The sequence below is a fragment of the Cervus elaphus genome, chromosome 19, assembly GCF_910594005.1.
Source record: "Cervus elaphus chromosome 19, mCerEla1.1, whole genome shotgun sequence".
NCBI lineage: Eukaryota > Metazoa > Chordata > Mammalia > Artiodactyla > Cervidae > Cervus > Cervus elaphus.
The window spans coordinates 23437566-23459480 of NC_057833.1; the positions used below are offsets into that span (position 1 = coordinate 23437566).

The 21915-nt window shown below is 42.2% G+C and overlaps 1 protein-coding gene across 1 annotated transcript in view; it reads right to left on the reverse strand.

Moving 5' to 3' along the window:
* SLC7A14 (solute carrier family 7 member 14) overlaps nt 1-21557 on the reverse strand; it is a 107078-nt gene extending 85521 nt beyond the window's left edge. Inside the window, exon 1 of the mRNA XM_043875431.1 lies at nt 21345-21557. The gene's annotated coding sequence lies outside the window, so the exon portion shown is untranslated. The remainder of the gene's footprint in view (nt 1-21344) is intronic.
* Between the last annotated feature and the right edge of the window lie 358 nt (nt 21558-21915).

Here is a 21915-nt window from a genome sequence, read left to right on the forward strand (position 1 = left end):
GTTGAGCCTGTGCTCCAGAGCCCAGGAGCCGGAACAAGAAAAGCCACTACAATGGGGAGCCCATGCACCACAATTAGAGAGTAGCCCCCACTCACCCCAGCTACAGAAAAGCCCATGCAGCAATGAAGACCCAGCACACCCAAAAATAAATAAGTAAATAAAATTATCTTTTTAAAAAAAGTTTAGAAAGCAAAATGATAACTGCTCCTATTTAACAGATTTTTTTTTTTTTTTTTTTTACCAGTTTTGCTATAGATCTTTCTTTCTGGAAATAAATAAAAGGTACCAATCAATAGCTAAGACTCTTCTATTTCCTTGCTTCCTTCTTTCTCCGTAGTGGTAACTACTATCCTGGAGATGATATTCATCATTCCCACAGGTGTTTTAAACATTTTTTTAATCACATAAGCTGTATCCTTATAGATTGTTTTGTGTGTGTTCAAAATGTTTAAAAATAGCATCAACTAGCGTTTTCATTCAGAGTTTTAATTTTGAGGTTAATCTGTCTCTAGGTCTAGATAATCTATTATAACTCAGGTGTAATCTCTTACTGAATTGTTGCTGTTCAATTGCTAAGTTGTGGCCAACTTTGTGACCCCATGTACTACAGCACACCAGGCTTTCCTGTCCTTCACCATCTCCCAGAATTTGCTCAAACTCATGTCCATTGAGTCCGTGATCTATCCAACCATCTCATCCTCTGTCACTCCCTTCTCCTTTTGCTTTCAATCTTTCCCAGCATCAGAGTCTTTTCCAATGAGTCTGCTCTTTGCACCAGGTGGCCAAAGTATTGGAGATTCAGCTTTAGCATCAAGTCCTTCCAGTGAGTATTCAGGGTTGATTTCCTTTAGGATTGACTGGTTTGATCTCCTTGCAGTCCAAGGGACTCTCAAGAGTCTTCTCCAGCACCACAGTTTGAAAGCATCAATTCTTTGGCACTCAGCCTTCTTTCTAGTACAACTCTCACATCCATACATGACTACTGGAAAAACCATAGCTTTCACTATATGGACCTTTGTTGGCAAAGTATGTTTCCTTACACATGTGTGCTTGGAGTTACTGGGATGTAAAGTAACTTTAACTTTACAAGATATTGCCAAATTTCTTTCTGAAATTTGTTCTTCCATCAGACATATGTAAGACTTTTTGTTTCTGCACATCATCACCAACACCTAGTGTTATGAGACTTTTAAGTTGTTGTCTAAATGATAGGTTTAGAAAGACTTCAGTGGGTTTAATTTGTTCAGTATTTCTCTGATTATTCAGTTTGTTAAGTAGGTCTTTTTTTTCTTTACCTTTTCTGTGAATTACTTGTTTCTAATCTTTGCCCATTTTCTATTGTTGTTTCTTTTTTTAATACATCTGTAGGAATTTTAAAATACATGTGATTTATACTAATCCTTAGTTAGATACAGTGAATGTATCTTTTCTAGATCTGTGGCTTTTCTTTCTTTCTTTTCTTTTTTAAAGTTCATTTTATCATGGTGTCATGGAGACTTACAGCTATTGTATTTGGCCAACAGAATCTTCAAAATAAAGAGGGATGGTTTTCAGAACCTAAAATGGAAAACGCTAAAATATCATGGCAAATGTAGACCTCCCATGCTCTTTCTCTCCACTTCTGATAGCTAATGTAAAATTTGCTTCAAAAGAGAATTTAATTGGGGCAATGCTCAGGTTCTTGGGATAATCTCCAGTTCTTTGTGTTTACCCATTCTGACTCATGGGAGAATATTTCTTTATATGTTTTTAAATTTTTTGGTTGTGAGCAAACTTCAATGGAGTTTATTTTGTCTGGGATATCCCATCTGGCCTGGGTGGTCCGAGTATCCTTGCAGAGTTTTTTGCATTTTTCTTCTGCAAGGTTGTTTAGTTGCTCAGTTGTGTCTGACTCTTTGTGACCCCATGGACTGTAGCCCACCAGAGTCCTCTGTCCATGGGATTCTCCAGACAAGAATACTGGAGTGGGTTGACATTTCCTCCTCCAGGGGATCTTCCTGACCCAAGGGTCAGGAGAATCCGTGTCTCCTTTGTCTCCAGCATTGGCAGGCAGATTCTTTACCACTGGGCCACCTGGGAAGCCTTTGTGAAAGGTGCCTTATGGGTATTTGTGGCCCAGTTTTTATGTTAAATTCTTAGCCTTGGAATTCTCATACTGAGTGAGTAGTGTGAATCTAGACTCCACCCTTTTGTGGAAAGGCTAAGGTTTTGGTCTCTCATGCAAGCCTTTTTTGTTTTGTATTCAGAACTCTGGGCAGAGACCAGCTCCCTTGATGATCACTGATGCGGTGAGTAGGATTTTTCTTGTGTTTCCTTTCACTGACAATGAGGTCCTTTGAAAGTCCTAGATCTGTGTAGGGGTCTCAGTTCCAACTCCCCTCTTCCAGTGGGCCTCAATCTACAGTCCCTCCTATGTGGGCCTTCAAGTCCTTAAGCATTAGTGTCCTGTCCTGGGTACTAACCCTTCTTCCCCTCATTCTCCCATTTTCCCCTTCTGATTCACCTCTTCATTCTCTGAGCCTTAACTGATGCTAATACTATTTTTGATAATACATCTTGTGGTTTCAAGTCCCTTCACAGTCTAGGTCTCACAGCTATCAGCTCCCTGAGGACATGGCCCATGTTTTAGCCTTTTTCAGGGTTAATATACGATTGAGCAGACTTCTTGCAACAAGTATTTGTTTACTGATTCACAAACTTCCCAGTGTGGGAAATTGCTGTGTCTATATCTTCACACAAAACCTAAGAGCTGCCTTCCACTTAAACCTGTGAAAGAGGGTGCTCCAAGCCTCAGATCCTATTGGGGTATAGAGAGCATTGGACTAAGAGTCAGAAGTCCAGGGTTTTAGATTAAGCTGTTACAGAAAAAGTGTATGTTTTTAAACAAACCCGCCTACCTTTCTGAACCTGTTTCTTTGTCTTCAAAACGAAGATAATATATTGGCTCTGCTTACCCTGAAGAGTTGTGAAGAGGATTAAATAAGAACTGCCACGTGAAAAGAGGGTATAAACTTTAAAAGGCAATCCACAGTGTGTTGTTGGTAGTTTTGTTGTTTGTGGGTCAGGACATGGTAGACCACAAAGGCAGTAATAAGATTTCCTGATTCCTCCTGGGAGATGTTGTTTATGCTAGCATTGTCTGATTGCTGGCCTTGCTACAAGAAATATTGCTTTTGCTTGTCAAACTCTCTTTAGTGGTTAACATACTGACTGAAGAAGCCCTATTGATATTCTAGATGGCTTAGACAAAGGTTCATTTTTGGTTGTTCAACTCGAAGAATCGCACCATATATCATCCTCTTTTCTAGCAACATCCTTTTTTTTTTCCCCTGTCATTACAATTTTTACTGCCATGATGCCTTTCTAAGCAGAAATGAGGCTCCCTCACATCTTACCTCCATGTCCCTTTCTCCCTCCCTCACCCTTGCGCATCCAGCCCCTCTATGTAGATTTGTACCCAGAGGGCTCCTGCCATCACATCAGTTCAGCAAACACTGGTTCCTAACGCTTATGTGTAAAGCAAACCTTTGTAAACAGGATATCTTGTCTTCAGTTTAAATAACGCATGTTCTCACTTTGGTTTTGATCTGCATTCAGTCATGTTGGTTTAGTGTCTATCTCTCCATCAAGTTCAGTCTCTGCAGACTATAAACATACACTATTTAGGACTCCTGGTGATTCCTTTTATTAAATGAAGACTCCTTGCTGGTAAATAACCCCAGCCTTCCTTGCCATTAACACGTTCTTGTAATGGGTTTTCACATAAGAGGTCTGTGTGGGTTGTAATGCAGATTTTTTTTACCCTGTTTCATTTTTGAGTCACAATCCCCTTTAAACACTTGTGTTTAGAAAGCTGAGCATAGCTCCTGTCTCCAATGTTGTCAGAGTGCCGTGGAATGGAATGCTGGAGGAGTAAACAGTGCTGAGTGTTACCTAGGCCCTGACCGGTGGGGTAATCACAGTCATATAAATTACAGGTTCTCTTTGGAGAACAGAATGATTTTCTGAGTCATTTCCAGAGCCTCTGAAGTGGCACTTCCTGTTGTTAGAGATCTGTGGTGCTGAGGTAAGATTTTAGCTGTTGGCTCCTGTGGCAGAGACATGCAGGGACTAGAAAGCTCACTCCCAGGTGCTGGGTTGGAAGAAATGGTTGGATCCCAAACTTGGCATTTCATAGACAAGAAAGTGTGGCCTAAAGGATGTGCCCAGGGTCACACTGCTGGTCCCTGGACCCAGAAGTTCTGCCTCCAGTTCATTGGCTTTGGTTTTATTTTACCAAGTTAAAGTTTCAGCAGTTTATCTTTTTGCAGAAGTAATCATCTCTAGTCTCTGAAGTCAGACAGATCTGTGTTAGAGTTATGGTCTTTCTGAGCCTGGTTTCTTTATCTAAAGTATTAGTCTGCTCAGTCGTGTCTGACTCTCTGGGAACCCATGGACTATATCCTGCCAGGCTTCTCTGTCCATGGGATTCTCCAGGCAAGAATACTGGAGTTGGTTGCCATTCCCTTCTCCAGGGGATCTCCCCGACCCAGGGATCAAACCCAGGTCTCCTGCATTGCAGGCAGATTCTTTACCACCTGAGCCACCAGGGAAGAGCTTTTCTTTTTCTAAAAAAATGGGCGTTAAAAATGCCCACCTTATTAGGATTGTTGTGCTAATTCATGTTAATGTATATGAAGTGTGTGGTATGTACTAGATTAAAATACAGATATTATTGTTATTGCTCTAGGAGATGGGGCTGGATCAACTGCTTCTGCTAACTTTAATAATAATTTACATTTTCTATAATACTTTTTTGGCAAGTAAGTCTTTCCTCATCTCTCCAGCTTTGGGCTCCATGTACATCCACATAGGCCTCTCTTGGGTATTTATTTTTAAAGTATTTCTAGCTGCCCAGTAACCTGGTTTTCATCGCAGAATCCTGGATTGTTAGGAGGAAATCTCTAGCCTCCTTAGGCTGTGAGCACTGGAAGAAATAGATTCTCACTTCCTATGCTGGTCTGTTTCTCCTTCTTTAGAGGTGACGAAGTTGTGCTTAGAATATTAACCAGACTGGTGTAGGAAGTAAGACGCTGAGTGGGGGGTTGAAAGTCTTGAGCTGGGGTTGGGGGTGGGGTGGGGCAGTAAAATAGGGGAGACCCTAGCTGAGCTCAGCTTCCACTGAGATGAGCAAGACAAGTATTTGATAGTTCTCAAATGGGATAGTAGCTCAGGGGACTAAAAGACAAGTGACTAATTCAGGGTTCAGTCATTTCCTCGGGAGTGAGGCCTCCATGGCCCTGCTCTCTGGCTAGATTTGAGTGGGCCATGGTTAAACAGATGCAGTTGCATTCAAGAGGCTGGGCTGTGTATGTACATGTGCGCATGCATATTAATTATTGTCAAGTTAAACTACAGCAAGACGGTATAAATAGCCTCCTTCTTTATTAGTTTTCCTAGGGAAAAGTGGGTAACAGCAATCATCTTGCTTGACCTGTAGGCAGTGAGGGAGAGTTGCCTAGAACATCTGGAAGCCTGCAGCTTTGTGGAGAAAGCAGTGATTAAAAAACAAAAGTCAGAAGGGAGGTTGAGTTCAACTTCCTCTTCCTGCTGGTAGAGGACTGCGGGTCATCAGCAGAATGATGTGGAAAAGAGCTGGCCTTGTCCTGTCAATAACCAGATGATCTCAGTGTCTTGTCTTATGGAAACAGTCCCCTCCCTGCTACCACCAGAAAACGGGGGGTGGGGGTGGGGGGAGGAATGGGGGAAAAATACTTTATCTGAAAACTAATGGAAAAATACAAGAAATGGAGTGGTGGGGGATAAAGGGAGGAAATCAAACCCTTAGGAGCTTTGGCATTTTGCACACTGTCCACCCTGGAATTGAACTGAATTGAATGTGGTCCATGAAATGCATCTTTAAATTAATAACACACTGCTGATTTTATAAATTCTCAAGCTGGAAAGAACCATGGCAATCATCCACAGTAGCCTTTCTGTTGGAAGGTTGAGGTATCTCAGGCCCAGAAAAGCAAAGAAACCTGTGCGAGGTGAGGCACATGCTGCTAGGGAGACTGGCCTGAAACCACCATCCCTGCTTCGCTTCCTGTGGTGCCTTCTTGGCACCATCTTGGATCCAGGCAGGCAAAGCTCATCTGGTTTACCTCTCTCTGCACTCCAGCCCATCCCCACCAACCCTTTCACCAGGCATGGAGAGGGGTTCCAGTCAGCTGACAGAAAGTGGGGGGGAGGGCGTGGGTCAGGTGTGAAGTCAAGGAGAGAGCACTCTTGAGCCCTAGTCCTGGGACCTGTGCTCATCTCCAGATCCAGGCGACATGATTCAACACCAGCCAAGAAATAACAATGGCCCCTGATTCTACAGCTATGAAATGCTCTTTCTTTTGAATGTTTTTGACAGTTTAATCTCCTGACTTGACTTTTCTGTTCCCACCCTCTCTCTGTCTCCCTCAGGTATCCCACTCACTGGTGCCAGAACCTTCTGTCACACTTCTGGTCACAACTTTTACCATACTAAAACCTTTGGTGGCTCCCACTGCTTGTGGCTTAAAGCTTAATACCCTTAGATCAGCATTCAAGGTCCAGAGAGATGAGTTTTACTAATCTTATAGCCATCGAGCTTGTAATGAAACACTTCTCCAAAAAAACTGCAAGCAGCTGAGCAGCAAATAAATTCCAGTAAGGACCACCTTATAGTTCACTAAAAAACAAACAAAAAAAGCCAACACTGAGAACTTTGCTTTGCTATTTAAAGCTAAGTTAAAATGGATCACCTTGAGTGATATGACACAGTCAAGTCATAAATCACATTTTAACATTCCATTTACAACTCTTATTTATCCTACTTTTTGACTGGAAACTGGCCCTCCAAACAAGTTAAGCTTTGAGATTAGGCTGGCAAATTTCCTTCATTTTCTATGGCAGTGCTTCCCCATTGATTTTTTGAGTCTGTGTTTGTTTTGTTTTTATGTTAAGAAAGGCTTGATGTCCCTTTTCTTAACAGGAGAAAATTACTTTAAAAGTCCAAATAGTTTCCTGTGTATAAATTAGGCTTCTAGGCTTGGTGAATTTGCAATCATTCGTTAAGGATTCATGATGATGCCTTTTGCCAAGTGACTTCTGAAAACTGGGGACAAACTGGATGATTCAGAACTGAAGAAAGAGCCATCTGCTTATTTATGTGTGAGATGTCTCTTACTCTCAAGCCTGGGACGCGGTAAAGTCTTTGATTGAGGGGAAGGAAACGCATCTCACTTCTCACCGCCCAGCAAACACTTCTGCACCTCCTTCTCTAACTCTTCCTTTCTAGGGAAAGGGCTTTAGGAAGAATGCCATCTCTTCCCCCTCCTTTTTGTGGGTTGACTTTAGCTGAAGCTCCAATACTTGGACCACCTGATGTGAAGAGTCATCAGAAAAGACCCTGATGCTGGGAAGGATCGAGGGCAGGAGGAGAAAAGGGGCGGCAGAGGATGAGATGGTTGGATGGCATCACTGACTCAATGGGTATGAGTTTGAGCAAACTCCGGGAGATAGTGAAGGACAGGGAAGCCTGAAGCGCTACAGTCAATGGGGTCGCAAAGAGTCAGACACGACTTAGCAACTGAGCAACAAGTTTTTTTTTTTTACTCTCTCATTCAGGGTTTTCTTAATATTCTCTAGTTCATCAGCAAGCTTAAACTTAAGAATTTTCTTAAACTGAACAAAATGGGCTTTCAAAATGGCCTTAACTTCCCTTCGTTTCAAATCACCCCTTCTGTTTGCTTAATAAATATCTCTTTTGCCATCCGTTCTCCCATTGCAGATTATTAGTCTCCTGTCCTATGTTCTTGCTTTGTGGTAATCACATAATCTCAGCCTTCCCTGAAAGAAATGAGTTCCTTAGGCAAATGAAAAGGCACTTTGAAGTTCTGTAATAATTTAAGTCTAAAGATGTATTGTTCATCGCTTAGAACAAATTTGTCTTCAGAAACCATTCACAAGAACCTTGAGGATCCAGGCTATTGTTTTTCATAAGTCATAACTTACACTACATTGGTCAGTTGGGCCTGTAGTTTTACTCGACAGATACATGAGAAGAATTCAAACTGCTTTGCTGATTAAGAAACTAACCCAAAACAATCTTGAGTGGAGTCTTCCACATACCCTAGGCCATTGGCACTTAGTAGTATCTTTATTTTAACAACAATAATCTGAACGGGGTTCTTATTTTTGTTAACAGCTTTTAACCTGTGTTTTTGTCCATTGTCACTTCAGTTTTTAGTATATTTGTTGAATGAGTGAATAGCTAAAGAGCCACTATTATTTTTCTTTCTTAGATGGAGTGACTGAGGCCTAGAAAAAGTACGACTTTTTCACAGTTCCACATCAAGTCTTTGGACCTCTGGGTCTAACTCCTCTGATAAGGCCATGAAGGTAAGTGCACTTGCAAAGTCATTCTTGTCATCCGTGTACTCATGTAAGATATATTAGGATCAGTCTGTCTCAGAGAGAATTTTAAAATTGTGGCTGAGTTACACAAAAATAAACTCAAAGTAGATTAAAGATCTAAATGTGAGACCAGAAACTATTAAACTCTTAGAGGAAAACAGAGGTAAAACACTTTCTGACATAAATCACAGCAAGATCCTCTATGACCCACCTCCCAAAGTAATGGAAAAACAAAACAAAACAAAAATAAACAAATGGGATCTAATTAAACTTAAAAACTTTTGCACAATGAAGGAAACTATAAGCAAGGTGAAAAGACAGCCTTCAGAATGGGAGAGAATAGCAAACAAAACAACTGACAGAGAATTAATCTCCAAAATATATAAGCAGCTCATGCAGCTCAATACCAGAAAAATAAATGACCCAATCAAAAAGTGGGCCAAAGAACTAAACAGACATTTCTCCAAAGAAGACATGCAGATGGCTAACAAATACATGAAACGTTGCTCAACATCACTCATTATTAGAGAAATGCAAGTCAAAACCACAATGAGGTTTCATCTCACACTGGTCAGAATGGCTGCCATCAAAAAGTCTACAAACAGTAAATGCTAGAGAGGGTGTGGAGAAAAGGGAACCCTCTTATACTGCGGGTGGGAATGCAGACTGGTGTAGCCACTATGGAGAACAGTGTGAAGATTCCTTAAAAAACTGGAAATAGAACTGCCATATGATTCAGCAATTCCACTGCTGGGCATACACACCAAAGAAAGCAGAATTGAAAGAGACACATGTACCCCAATGTTCACTGTAGCACTGTTTATAATAGATAGGACATGGAAGCAACCTAGATGTCCATCAGTACATGAATGGATAAGGAAGTTGTGGTACATATACACAATGGAATACTACTCAGCTATAAAAAAAGAATGCATTTGAGTCAGTTCTAAAGAGGTAGATGAAACCGAAGCCTATTTTACAGAGTGAAGTAAGTCAGAAAGGGAAATACCAATACAGTATATTAATGCATATATATGGAATTTAGACAATAACAATGACCCTATATGCAAGACAGCAAAAGAGACGCAAATGTAAAGAACAGACTTTTGGACTATATGGGAGAAGACGAGGGTGGGATGATTTGAGAGAATAGCATTGAAACATGTATATTACCATGTTTAAAATAGATGGCCAGTGCAGGTTCAATGTGTGAAGCAGGGTACTCAAAGTCGGTGTTCTGGGAGAACCCAGAGGGATTTGGTGGGGAGGGAGGCGGGAGGGGGGTTCAGGATGGGGGGACACATGTGCGCCTGTGGCTAATTCATGTTGATGTTTGGCAAAACCTGTCACAATATTGTAAAGTAATTATCCTCCAATTAAAATAAATTAATTAATTAAGAAAATTGTGGATGAGTAGTACGAATGGGGAGGATTTTGGTGTCAGGTAGCACAGATCTGAATCTGGCTCTGAGACCTTGGGCACGTCATTTAAATTTGATAATTCTCATATGAAGAATTGGGATAAATAGACCTACTCCTTGGATTAAATGAATACATGTGAGCTGTTGTGACTATTATCAGAAGTATTATCATGTAGAATAATATGAAGTATTATCATGTAATTATCCCTGACTTCAGTAACTTGCCATATTGGAATCACGAGTGTGAAGAGATGACATCACAAAGCTCAACTGACAGGTTCTCCCCAGATACCTAGGATTACTGTGTTGGCCCCATAATATTTATTTACAGCCGGTTTGGAATAGACTTGGGGGCAGAAAAGAAGAACACAGCTAGTCACTAAGACAGAAATGAAATGGAGAAGTCTTGTTTCTGTTTGACAGTTAAGTTCTATGGTGGCATGTTTTAGTTGTCTATATCAGGAACTTATTTCTGGCACAACAGTCTATACTCATTGAGATATTTTCTTCCTCTATGTTCTGATGCTGGAATAGAAAGTGTGTCAAAAGTCTATGTGACTAGGAAAGAACTTAAGATGAATCCCAGACTGTCTGTTGCAGTTTATGCCTGCTTGGAACTAGGATAACTAGCCTGCTCAAGGGGAGAATAAAAACAGTTAAATGATTGTTTGACCTCTGGCAGAGGTAACAATGGTGTCTGATTTTTTTTTTTAAAACCTTTTGAGAGTTGATTCCTTTGGCATTTTTATGGATGAGTCATAGTCACCCCATGAATGTTTTCTGTGTTGAGAGTGACTAATGAATACAGTTTCAAATGTCAGGGTCCACACATGAAGATTTCTGACAAGGATAAACCAGACCCGGTTCTCTCAGAGTGAGGTCAGATCACGGCACCCTCTGAGAAGTGGAATAAATAGACTGTGCACAAAATACAAGAGATTTGCCCCTCAGAGAAATAACCCAACCACTAGGGTGGCTTATTCATGACTGGTGGTTAAACTGGGGCATCTATCAGAACTCCCTAAAGGAGACTAGAATGAAACTAAGTATAAGACAAGCTATGAGTTAAGTAGTTATAACATGTATGAAAGAATATCCTAACAGAAGATGAGGGATGCACAGAAGCTAACGTATACCTTCTACTGAAATAATTTTCCAAAGTCTCTCTAACACTAGGGAAAGGGGAAACAAGATCCTCCACTTGGAGGGCCCAATGTTCCAGTAATCTGAAAGGTGTTCTTGGTGGAATTTGGAAGAATTCTCTAGGCCCTGTTTCAGCATGGATGGTAGATTTCCTGAGCCTGCTTCTCCAACTCCACTGATCCTGATCTTGTGCTCTCAAGTCATCTTCGATCACTCGCTCTGTTTTCTTACTCTCCTAATACCAGGATGGAAATGACCTGGGCAACACTCGCAAGCATCCTACATTGGAGTGACTGTATTGGCATCTAGTCATCAGATCAGTCTCTTGGGATTTGGGGAGCATGGCTTGACTCTGCAGAGCTGGAAGACTTTTGATAGAACTGATAAAATCAAGTTTCTAAACCTAATAAGCCTGGTCAGATGATGAGACAATCATGACCGTATGAAGCCCTGCCTAAGAAGCTGGTTGTTAAATTTCTTCACCAATTCTCTTTTCAGTGCAATTTTTACTGAAACACCACCTGTTTTTGTTTTAAAATGATTCCTCAGAATGAATTTAAATAGAAAATGTTTCATTGATTTTCTAAAAAAAAAGAAAAACCCTATTATTGTAAGCCTTGTGTACATTAAATTAAATGTAACATGCTAATCAATTCCCTGGAGAAGGAAATGGCAACCCACTCCAGTATTCTTGCCTGGAGAATCCCATGGACAGCAGCCTGGTGGGGTACAGTCCACTGGGTCGCAAAGAGTTGGACACGACTAAAGCAACTTAGCATGAACACATACTGATCAATTCAGGAAAAACACCTTGATCCTAAAGCAGACATGGTTTAGGAGTTGTCTTTTTTTAACTTTCTTATTCTTTTAATCCTACCCATTTACCCCGTTATCTGCTTTCTGGGATTATGAATCCAATGACCTGCCATTTACAGTGAATGCGGGGTGAACTTTGCTCCATTATCAAGTAATGGGATCCATGGATCATGCCCTCTTTTTTCTTGGGCACAGTTTTCTGTGGTGATCTCTGCCTTGATGACATTGATTATATATATCCTCTGGATTAGAAAGTGTCCTCCATAACCAGCTTCTTAATGTGATAGATGGATCAATACAATGTGAGGGACAGTAAGTTGTGGATATTCTAAACAAGGTCCTGGAATAAGCATCAGAACACAGTGCAGCCAGTCATTTCCACCCATCCTTATGGGGTTGGTCAGCGAATGGGAGGTGTGTGGGGAGTGGGAAGATACTCTTTTACCTACCCCTGGAAAGTCACAGCTTGGTGTGGAGGGAAAAATATGGGGGTGGGAGTCAGAGAATCTAGTCCATTTACAGTACTACTTTTAGCTGTGCAACCTTGAACGGGCAGCTTTGCCTCTCTGGCTTTCAGAGAGAGAGTTCCATCTCTTGTAAATTGAGAGGATTGGTTTAGATGATCTCTATTGGATGTACATTGGATGAGAGGTGGAAGAAAGGTGGCCAGAGAATGAAAAGTAGGAAATAAGCAATTTCAGAATCTATGCACAAACTAACTTGACTGTGAGGTGAAATTTAAGACCATAAGCCTGGATAAATAGGAATGTGCAGATGGGTGAAAAATTTAACCCTGCTACAAAGAGAGCTGGTGCTTGGAGTCTGAAAATGCTCTCTCTGACATGCTCTGTGTGCAGGCAACTTCATCTTTCTGAAGTCTCCCTCATCTGGAAAGTAGAGAGGCTGTGATCATTTATATGCAAGCATGAACAGCATATTATTTACAGAATCACCGGAGATTAAGATGCCTTCTGTTCAGGCTGTGCCTCTATAATCTCTGGCAGTTTGAAACGAGGAGGCAGGGGAGGGTGTGTGAGGCGGGGGAAGAATGCCATGCCCATGTGTTGAGTATGCTGCTTATCTGTATTTCTAAGAAGAATGCTCTTGTGTAGAAGTAGCCCAGGATATGATCTCTTACCTGGTTGTTATTAAGGAACCATATCTTAATAGTGAGCAATGGAAAACTTGGAGCTTCATAAATACTTAACAATCACACTGTGTGTTACACTGGATTGTGCTCCAAGGATGAATACAATTCCTGAAGGCAGTACAGAGCAGGGCAAAATTCTATGAACAAAGAGGATGGACTGGGCTCTAGTCTTTGTCCTGTCACTGATTTGCTGGCTGACCTTAGGCAAGTCACTTAACATTCCTGAGTTTTAATTACTTCATCTTTAAAACATAGGGAAGGGAGAAGGCTGGTTGGGGTGATTTCTGAGGTTTCTCATAGCTGTGAGAATAGACTTCATGATTCTGATGTCTGCCATGAACCAGCCCTGAGTTCAATAAAATTACTGGAATCCCAGTAATGCTTCTGAGCTGCTGTAGACTTCACATTGGCTGCATTCCATCTGGGGAAGGATACCAAAGTAAATTCTCTGTATCAATTGGGGAATTAGGAAGCTGGAACAGCATCTCACTTTAAGCATGATTTCTCAGTGTAGGGGGAGTGCTATTGGCATTTCAGGTGGTATTTTTTTTTTTTTTAATTGTGCAGGGTTGTCCTGCCTGGTGCAGGATATTTAGCATCCCTGATCCCGGGATGCCAAAGCCAGTGATAATACCTCACCCTACCCCCAGTGTTTGTAAGAAAAAAAAAACCCTTTAGTGAGATAGCACCTGAGGTTGAGAACTAGTGATTTTAGAAGAAACCAGGAAGCCTCCCTTATTGTTAATAACCATTTTCTAGACATGCAAGCTTAGATCTAAGGTCTTCTTAACCCTAAAGACTTTGATTTGGCTGTCGAGTCAGGTTCAGGACTGGATATCGGCAACCTGAGAGCTATTTTTGAAAAGAACCTAAAGGACAGAAAATCCATCCTTTCTTTTGTAAAGACCTTATGGTTCACAAGGAGTATCTAATTGGCCTTCTTTGTGATATGAGGAGCAGACTTAGTACATGTTAAAATCCACAGTGAGGTAGATAGGTACTGTGATGTATTCTATTTGAGTAATTTGGTATTAAGGTAGGGTTAATGAAAAGAAAATGAATTCTACACATGATTTTGACAATTTTAGTCTTATTTTTGATAGAAGCCCATCACTAGGAAATGACACTCTGGAAGCTCTCCTTCTCTGCCTTAAAAGCTGTCTAGATTGTCACTCTGAGTAAAAAACCTGGAGGCAAAAGCCAGAAAACTCTACTGAACAGTGAAGATGTGGTAGGCTGACATTTGGAGCCTTAAAAGGTGATGGATCCTGAGCCAGCATTCATTCATTTCTGGCAGTACAGGCAGTTCATGTATTCTGGGAAAAGCAGTATGGTGCAAAGCACCAACGTTCAGTACTGAACTACTGAAACAATTGATCAGTGGCGTAACTTACAGAAGGACAAGAGCCATCTTGCAGAAAGACAATACAGATCCCTATGTAACTTCATCAGAACCAGAGACCTGAAGTTCTATTCACCTTGTGATTGGTATTCTAGCCAGAAAATGTAGGTAAAGTGAAAATTCCCCAGAGAAGGGGCTCATATGTTGTGGCCTAAAAATGATTCACATCAGTTATCTGAGAGACTAGTGGTTTTCAAAGAAGAAGTGTCAGGCTTCCCTGGTGGCCGAGTGGTTAAGAATTCGCCTGCCAACACAGGGGACACGGGTTCTATCCCTGGTCTGGGAAGATTCCACATGCCATGAGGCAACTAAGTCTGTGCACCACAACTACTGAAGCCTGCACGCCCTAGAGCCCATGCTCCACAACAAGAGAAGCCACTGCAATGAGAAGCCTGAGCATTGCAACATGAGAGTAGCCCCCAATCTCCACAACTAGAGAAAGCCCATGTGTAGCAGTGAAGATCCAGCACAGCCATAAAGAAATAAGAATTGGGGCAGGTTATTTAAGTACTCTGGGATCCAGTTCTTCATCTATAAAAAAGGGATAATAACATTACCAACATTTAGGGTCAGAGTAAGGGTATTAGCTATCATGATCATTATCATCATTATTATTTTTGCTGTTACTGGGTGAAATACTAGCATGACATGTCAGAGTTTCTGATAAATAATGATGTAAAAATAGGAATCCTTCATTTATTTTTGATTCTTTGGGCTCAGTGAGGCAGCATATTCAAGTCTTCAGCCCCATTTCATAGAAGCATAGAATGCTACATCTTGCAGGACCTGAAACACTATTTAATCCAAATTTCTTGGTTTAAAGATGAAGATGATGAAGGTAAGAGAAGTAAAATCCTTGTACAAATTCTTGGCAACAAAGATTCTGAAGTTTTAAATGCTTTTCTTCGGTCTTATAATACCAGCCATGAAATTTCTACCTGTTGACTATCCTTGACTAGTAGTTCACACCAGGGTGCAAGGGAAATAATCTGAAATCCAGATACATTCATTTTCCTACTCTTAGCATCTCTGGTAAAGTTTTGGTGGCTAAAGTTACTGATAAAAATTTTAATGACTAATGAAAAGATGCATGATATTAAAAGACGCAAGGAGCAGTGAATTGTGAAAGAATACTCAAGTCTTGCTTCTGCCTCTGTTATTAACTTGAGTGACAATTCTCAGCCTCAGTTTTTCTGTTTGCAAAGTAAGAGAATTAGGTTATGCAATTGTTACAAAATATTGGCACAATAGTATATTATATAAGGATTTTCTCTAATGAAGAATTAAATCTTTACAATTGTGAGAAACATTTTGTCATCAAAGTATTCAAACACCTGAATGCAATTGTTTTTTAAAATTTGCTGATTATTTTTAAAACAAGCAAAGGAAAACAATTTTTTAAATGAACAGACGATGGAGATCTGCTTGCTCATTTGTAGGACAGTTTATTGGGTTGGAATATTTTGCCTTTGGCAAGTGAGAATCTGCTAATTCCAGACATTTGCTTAATGACTTGCTAGAATGGAAAGATGTTTTTCTTTCAATTTTGTCAGTAATCACCAGTTAAAACTTTTAAAGGGAAGCCCAATTATTCCTGGAAAAGGATAATATTATATGACCAATCAAACTGTGATGTCATCGGCTCTCCTCTAATTATTATATGTGTTTTCATTTTAAGCTAAGCTCCTTCTGAACTTAGGAATAATAGTAGTTGCCTGCAACAATCATGAAGGCCAATCAAATACTTTCTTAAGGAAATAAATGTCTCTTTAAGGTAAAAGTGAAAAGTATCATACAGTTCCATTTAAGTATTGTTCGTGAAATTGCCTCATCATAAGGAAGTGAAACACTCTTGGACTGATGTGTCCCTTGTTCCCTGGAGGAGAACAGCAAGACCCAGTTCTCACTGACAGTCTGTCTTGGCCATCACTCCCTATGCCCCCAGAGGGGTTAGGAGGGTGGTTATCAGGGTAGGATTTGATGTTCTGTGTCTGTCTCCTGTTTTATTTCATAAGGGAAAATGCCAAGGGGAGTACTCACTTCTTGGCTAGATGAGTTTGTGGCATGAAGTGACCTGGAACAATGGTATGAATTCAGCAAATATTTATTGAGCACCCATGTGCTAGGCTATAGGAGTTCCAAACACCTGTGACCACAGTCTTTCTGTGCAAATATATGACACTCCTCAACTACTTTATTGATTAAGTGAATGATTGTATGCTACCAGCATGAGTTTCCAAGCTACACTGTCAGTTCTATTTATTTCTTGAGATACAAAATCAGTTAAATCCCTCAAGCTGAAGACAGTGAAAATTAAACTCTTTTCAGCTCCAAGGTAATGTATTTCTCTCTTCCAAAATCCAGGCCTCTCTAAGAGATAAAGAGTTCCCATGAAATGAATAAACCATGATTCCCCCCAAAGTGGTATTTATTATTAAAGCCAGCATGATCTGCTGGAGACCGGAGTAGACAGTTTCTCTAAGTTTTCCTTTAGTAATAAGATTCCATATGCAACAATTGCCTGAGAATGGCATGCTTGACCAACATCAGGCTGAGAGTGTATCTCAGCTCTTTCTCTGAAAGAGTATCTTTCAAGTTACCATCCACTCCTTTGTTAAGATCTATTTATCTATCTTAAGATAAATATATATATATGTATAAAAGATATTTACATATAAAGTATATGTAAATTTGAACTCTGAATAAGAACTGCTATATTATTTCTAAGTTGGAACTCAGGAAACCAGTAAGACCAGTAAAATAGAACATTTGACTTTATGGTAAAAAGGAATCTATGTGAAATTAAACTCCAGAAGTCATCGGCTCCTTCAGTGAGATACATGTTTTTCCTTCCTAGCCTTATTGTCTTGAGCATCTTTGGGCTTTGGGGGATGTTCTCAGCACAGGTGGATTTTCCTCTTCTCTTGGAAACAGTTTCAAAGCAGAGTCCCAAGTCCTTATTCCCAATTTCTGTTCTCAGTTGCTGTGATGTTTTTAGCACTTCCTAAAGAAATGTTGTCCAATAGAGCTTTCTGCAATGCTGGAAATTTTCTATATCTGCATTGTCCAATAAGGCAGTCAGTAGCCACATATGGTTTTATTAAGTAGCTGAAATATGCCTAGTGTGATTAAGGAGCTGAATTTTTAACATTTAAATTTTAACTAATTAAAATGGTAAATAACTACATATGGCTAGTGACTACCATATTGGATAGAGTGGTTCTAGACAGTGTAAGATTATGGTACCTGGGACCGAGTAATCCAGCAACATCATCCTTGCAGAATCACCCAGTGATGATATAATAGAAGTTATGTATTTAATTATGAGTTATGCCTTGCTTCTGGAGCAGGTTTGAAGCAGAATGTCAGTAATGGCATTAGGAAGGCATAATGGGATCTTTAAGTAAAGGATAACAAATGGGAGGAATATGTTATGGTAAATATTAAGAGATGAAACAGCAGAACAGCACCATTTGAACTGAATTTGAGTTTCTAAATTCTACATTTTGGAGCAGGATAGAACTGTCTAATTCAATATAAAAGTTTAATCTTGCCAGTGTGATTGCTAGGGCTACAAAAATTTAATTAATGAAAGTGAGATTTTACTATGGGCTGGAAGAGAAGCAAGCAAAAATGAATAGAGTATCGGGTCTGTTGTATGTTAGAGTGGACTAGAACTCTAGGACCATGTCTAATGAAATTGTCCACTTGATAGAATTGTGAAAATTCAATGACTTATGAAAGGACTTAGCATACTGCCTAGCATTGATAAATATCAGGACTTAGGATGATCACTCATTTCTGCCTAAATCTTTTTGAGGCCTCTTCCAATTACCTGTGAGAATATAGGAAGATGCTAAGGGTAATTGATTTTGGAAAAATTATTGTGTTGAGAATAGATCATAGAAGAGGAAATATAGACAGCATAAAGGCAAGTGAAGAAATGCCATATCACCATTCCAATTTGCAAATTGTTGTTATAGGGAAAACAGTTATTGAGGAATGTGGGTCAGGTATCTCAGTTATATTCCATCAGCCAACACTGGAATAGTGAGACCAGAGAGGGAAAAACAGGAAGAAAAATTAGGTAGGAGGACTACTTGTATTTTCAGTGTTTGTGACTCTCAGGTGGCTCAGTAGTAAATGAATATGCCTGCCAAAGAGGCAATGCAGGTTCAACCCCTGGATTGGGAGGATCCCCTGGAGAAGGAAATGGCAACCCACTCCAGTATTCTTGCCTGGAAAATTCCATGGACAGAGAAGCCTGGTGAGCTACCGTTCATTGGGTGGCAAAGAGTTGGACATGACTTAGTGACTAAATGACAACAACAAAAACAACAAATTACTGAATATAGTTCAGTCCTGCTGATGTTCTTGTCACAGATAATCAGAGAAGGCATGGAAGAATATTTGAGGCACCATGGGAGTAGTGGAAAGGGCACTGGACTTGGAGTCAGGTCAACTGGATTCCAGTCCTAACTTTTCAGTCATGTGAGTTAGACTAATAAGCATCTTTGGGTTCCCAAATTATCTTTTTTTGTAAAATAATGATGCTTAATGATCTTGAAGGTTTTCCCAGCCCTATAAGTCAAGGGTGTAATTCTAAATATGAAAGCACGAGTGGGATCTAGTCCTCCAGATTCCCCAAAGCCTTGCTGTTCTTCAGAAAAGCCTGCCGTTTATTCCTCTATTGGGTTTCTGTTATCCTGAAGCTCAAGTGTGTGAACAGTGGTATCTCAAGCAGCATGCACAAAAGCAGTTGGTATGGTGGGAGTTAGTGACAGTGGGTGGGTGAACAGATTAAAGAGGAAAGGATTGGAAGAGAGAGTAGTGTCTGTGAAAAGCAAAGCAGGTCCTCTACCTTTGACAGATTCTTGCTATAGTCTCCAGTAACCACTGCCCAAAGTCAATACCAAAATGAGGGCATGAAAATAGCTTGGGCTTCAGAGTTAAGCAGACTTGAATTTGAATCCAAGCTCTGGATTTGAGATACATAACTTCAGTTTTCTGAACTTTGTGATACGTTTGGTTAGCAGCTATTTTGAAGCTTAAATGAGATGATATGACCCAGCAAATAGTAGGTTTTTTTTAAAGTAAATACTCTCTTAATTTGGCCTCCTGAAATTGGCTTAGTTCATTCCTCATCTAGCCCATAATGTAAAAGACTCTCAAAGAAACACAAAAGACTGCTTAGAGATCTATATCTAGAGGATGTAAAATTTACATTGTAGATAACGCGTGGTGGAGAGAGACGGGTGCTGAAGAGAGAAAAAACCTCAGCCAGGAATAGAAAGCCTAGTTAGTCCCTCCGTTAATGAAGCCTCTTCCTTTGTTCAGCCTTACAGTTCTCTGGTTCTTGAAAGCCACAGTAACGTTTATCAGAACAACAACCCTAACTGTGTTTCCAACACTTCACCAACAGGAAGATTCACAGCGCAGGCAGAGAAAACAGAATGAGGCACCACATTCTTTCCCATTCAAGTTAGCAAAGCTGGATCCTGGAGAGACACCCGCTCCTTGCTCCTCAACCCAGCACTGGGGAAAACCTGCTTCCAAGTGGAGTCCAGGGGTGGGGGGGTGGGAAGACAGAGAAACGGGGAATGCATAGCACCTTTACCCCTCCCTCTAGGTCACTTGCTCCACTTGACTTCCTTTACGAGGTTCTAACACAGTTTCTGCTTTGGAGAAAAAATGTTGGCAAGCAGTGAACCTCCAGTCCCTTGGCGGTGTTATCTCACGGCCTTGGAGAACTTTCAGCACCGCGGACAGCGCCCGCCCCGCCATCCTGTCTGTGGCCCACTCACGGGACTGCAGCTATCCTGCCCCTGGCATTCTCCCGAACCCCTTCCAGGAGGGGGCTCCGGTCGGAGTGGGGTTGGGGGAGGGGAGGTGGGCTATCATTCTGTGTTTCTTGGTGAACTCTGGCCAGTGACCGGCCCTGCCACTATGGTGAGAATACCTCCCAAGAGCCGGTTTCTTTTCGCCTCTCGGTTGAAGACCCACAAGAACCGAGGTCAGCATAGGTGGTGGGGTGGGGAGTGCCGGGAGCCGGTGAGGGCTCTATTTTTCCAGCATTCCTGCACCTTTTCTCCACCTTTACTTCTAGTCATTCGGCGACTTCTGTCTTACTTTTCAATCACAATACAAAATACATGTGTGTGGGGGGGTGGGGGGCGGGGGCTGACTCAAGAGCTAGAAGGAGGTTGTGGCTGCCTCAGGCGAGGCTACACTGCCCTGCTCTGGCCCTTTGGATTCTCAGGGCACTGATGTGCTTTGGGATGGGGAAGTGGGGCGGGCTCTGACTTAGGTGTGAGTGTGAGAGTCCTCTCCCCAGGGATCTTCCCTGACACCTCACCCATCACGTCCTCCTCGTCGCCCCCGCTGTGTCACCGGTCTCTGGGGACAGATGCCCCCACGAGCGCATGGCCTTGTCAGGTCACCTGGCTCAGACAGAGTCCCTTTGAAGAGTTTGCTCTAATGTAAAAGGGCAGACATTGTTCCCGCCCGTCCTTCGGGCTTCGGCCGGAAAAGCATCTTTCTCTCGTTGGACTCTTTCAGAGGCCGAGAAAACCCAGCTGCGCGAGCCAAGGTGCGTGCCCAGGCACTGGGGGGACAGGACGGGCCCGGCGGCAGTGGAGACCTGGCGGCCCGGACGCTGCTCGCGGCTCCCTCCTCCGCCTCTAGCTCCCGCGGGCCGGACCTGCCTGGCAGCCCCGCGAGTTGGAGCCCGGCGTCCCCCGACCCTGGATGCTGTCCAGGCCCCATTCCGGGCCAGAGCCGGAGAGACCCCGGCCCGGCTCCGTCCTTCCTTCTAGGAGACCCCTTCCCGGAGGGCGCCCTCAGCCTCCGCGCCATGTTCCTGCTTACCCGCTCCGGGTGGCTCCGGCTCCCTGGTTCATTCAACAAGAGGTGATCATCCCGTTTTCCAGCTGGGATGCAGGTGCCACGGAGGGGGACAGACTACAGCGAAAGGGGGACGTTCACTCACCGGAGGGCTGGAGGTGATGAACTGGTTACCGGGGCGGATGGCTGGCGGTCCTCACTTACAGCGCCAGGTTTGTCTCTTCGGTGATGCGGAGTGGTGGCGGCAAAGGAAAGCAGGAGGCAGCCGCCGCTGCCGAACAGCTCCTCAATTATTCAGATTGCCCCTCTATCCTGCACCCCTCCCCGAGGCCTGTCAGTCCTCCCTCCAGCTAGCCTGTCTCCGCCTTCCTGGAGTCACGTGGGCTGCCCAACCCCTTACATTATTGAGCAGAAGCCTCTCACCAGACGCCCCCACCCCCAGCCCCCAGTACACACACACACACACACACACACACACACTCCGCTATTTGCCGCTCTCAATTCCTGCCTGGCCTATTAAGCCTCCAGGTGCTGCTTCCAGTACCTCCTGCTATGTGAGGCTGAGGGGAAGAGATGCGGGCTGCTCTCCGCCCTGGGAGAGGATCAGGCAGGACTCTGCAGTGTTGATGTGTTGCAAACTCACAGCTTCTGTGAGAAGCTCCACCTCTGCTGGACTTGACATTGGGCAAAGCTGGCTACCCAGACCTGGTTCCTGC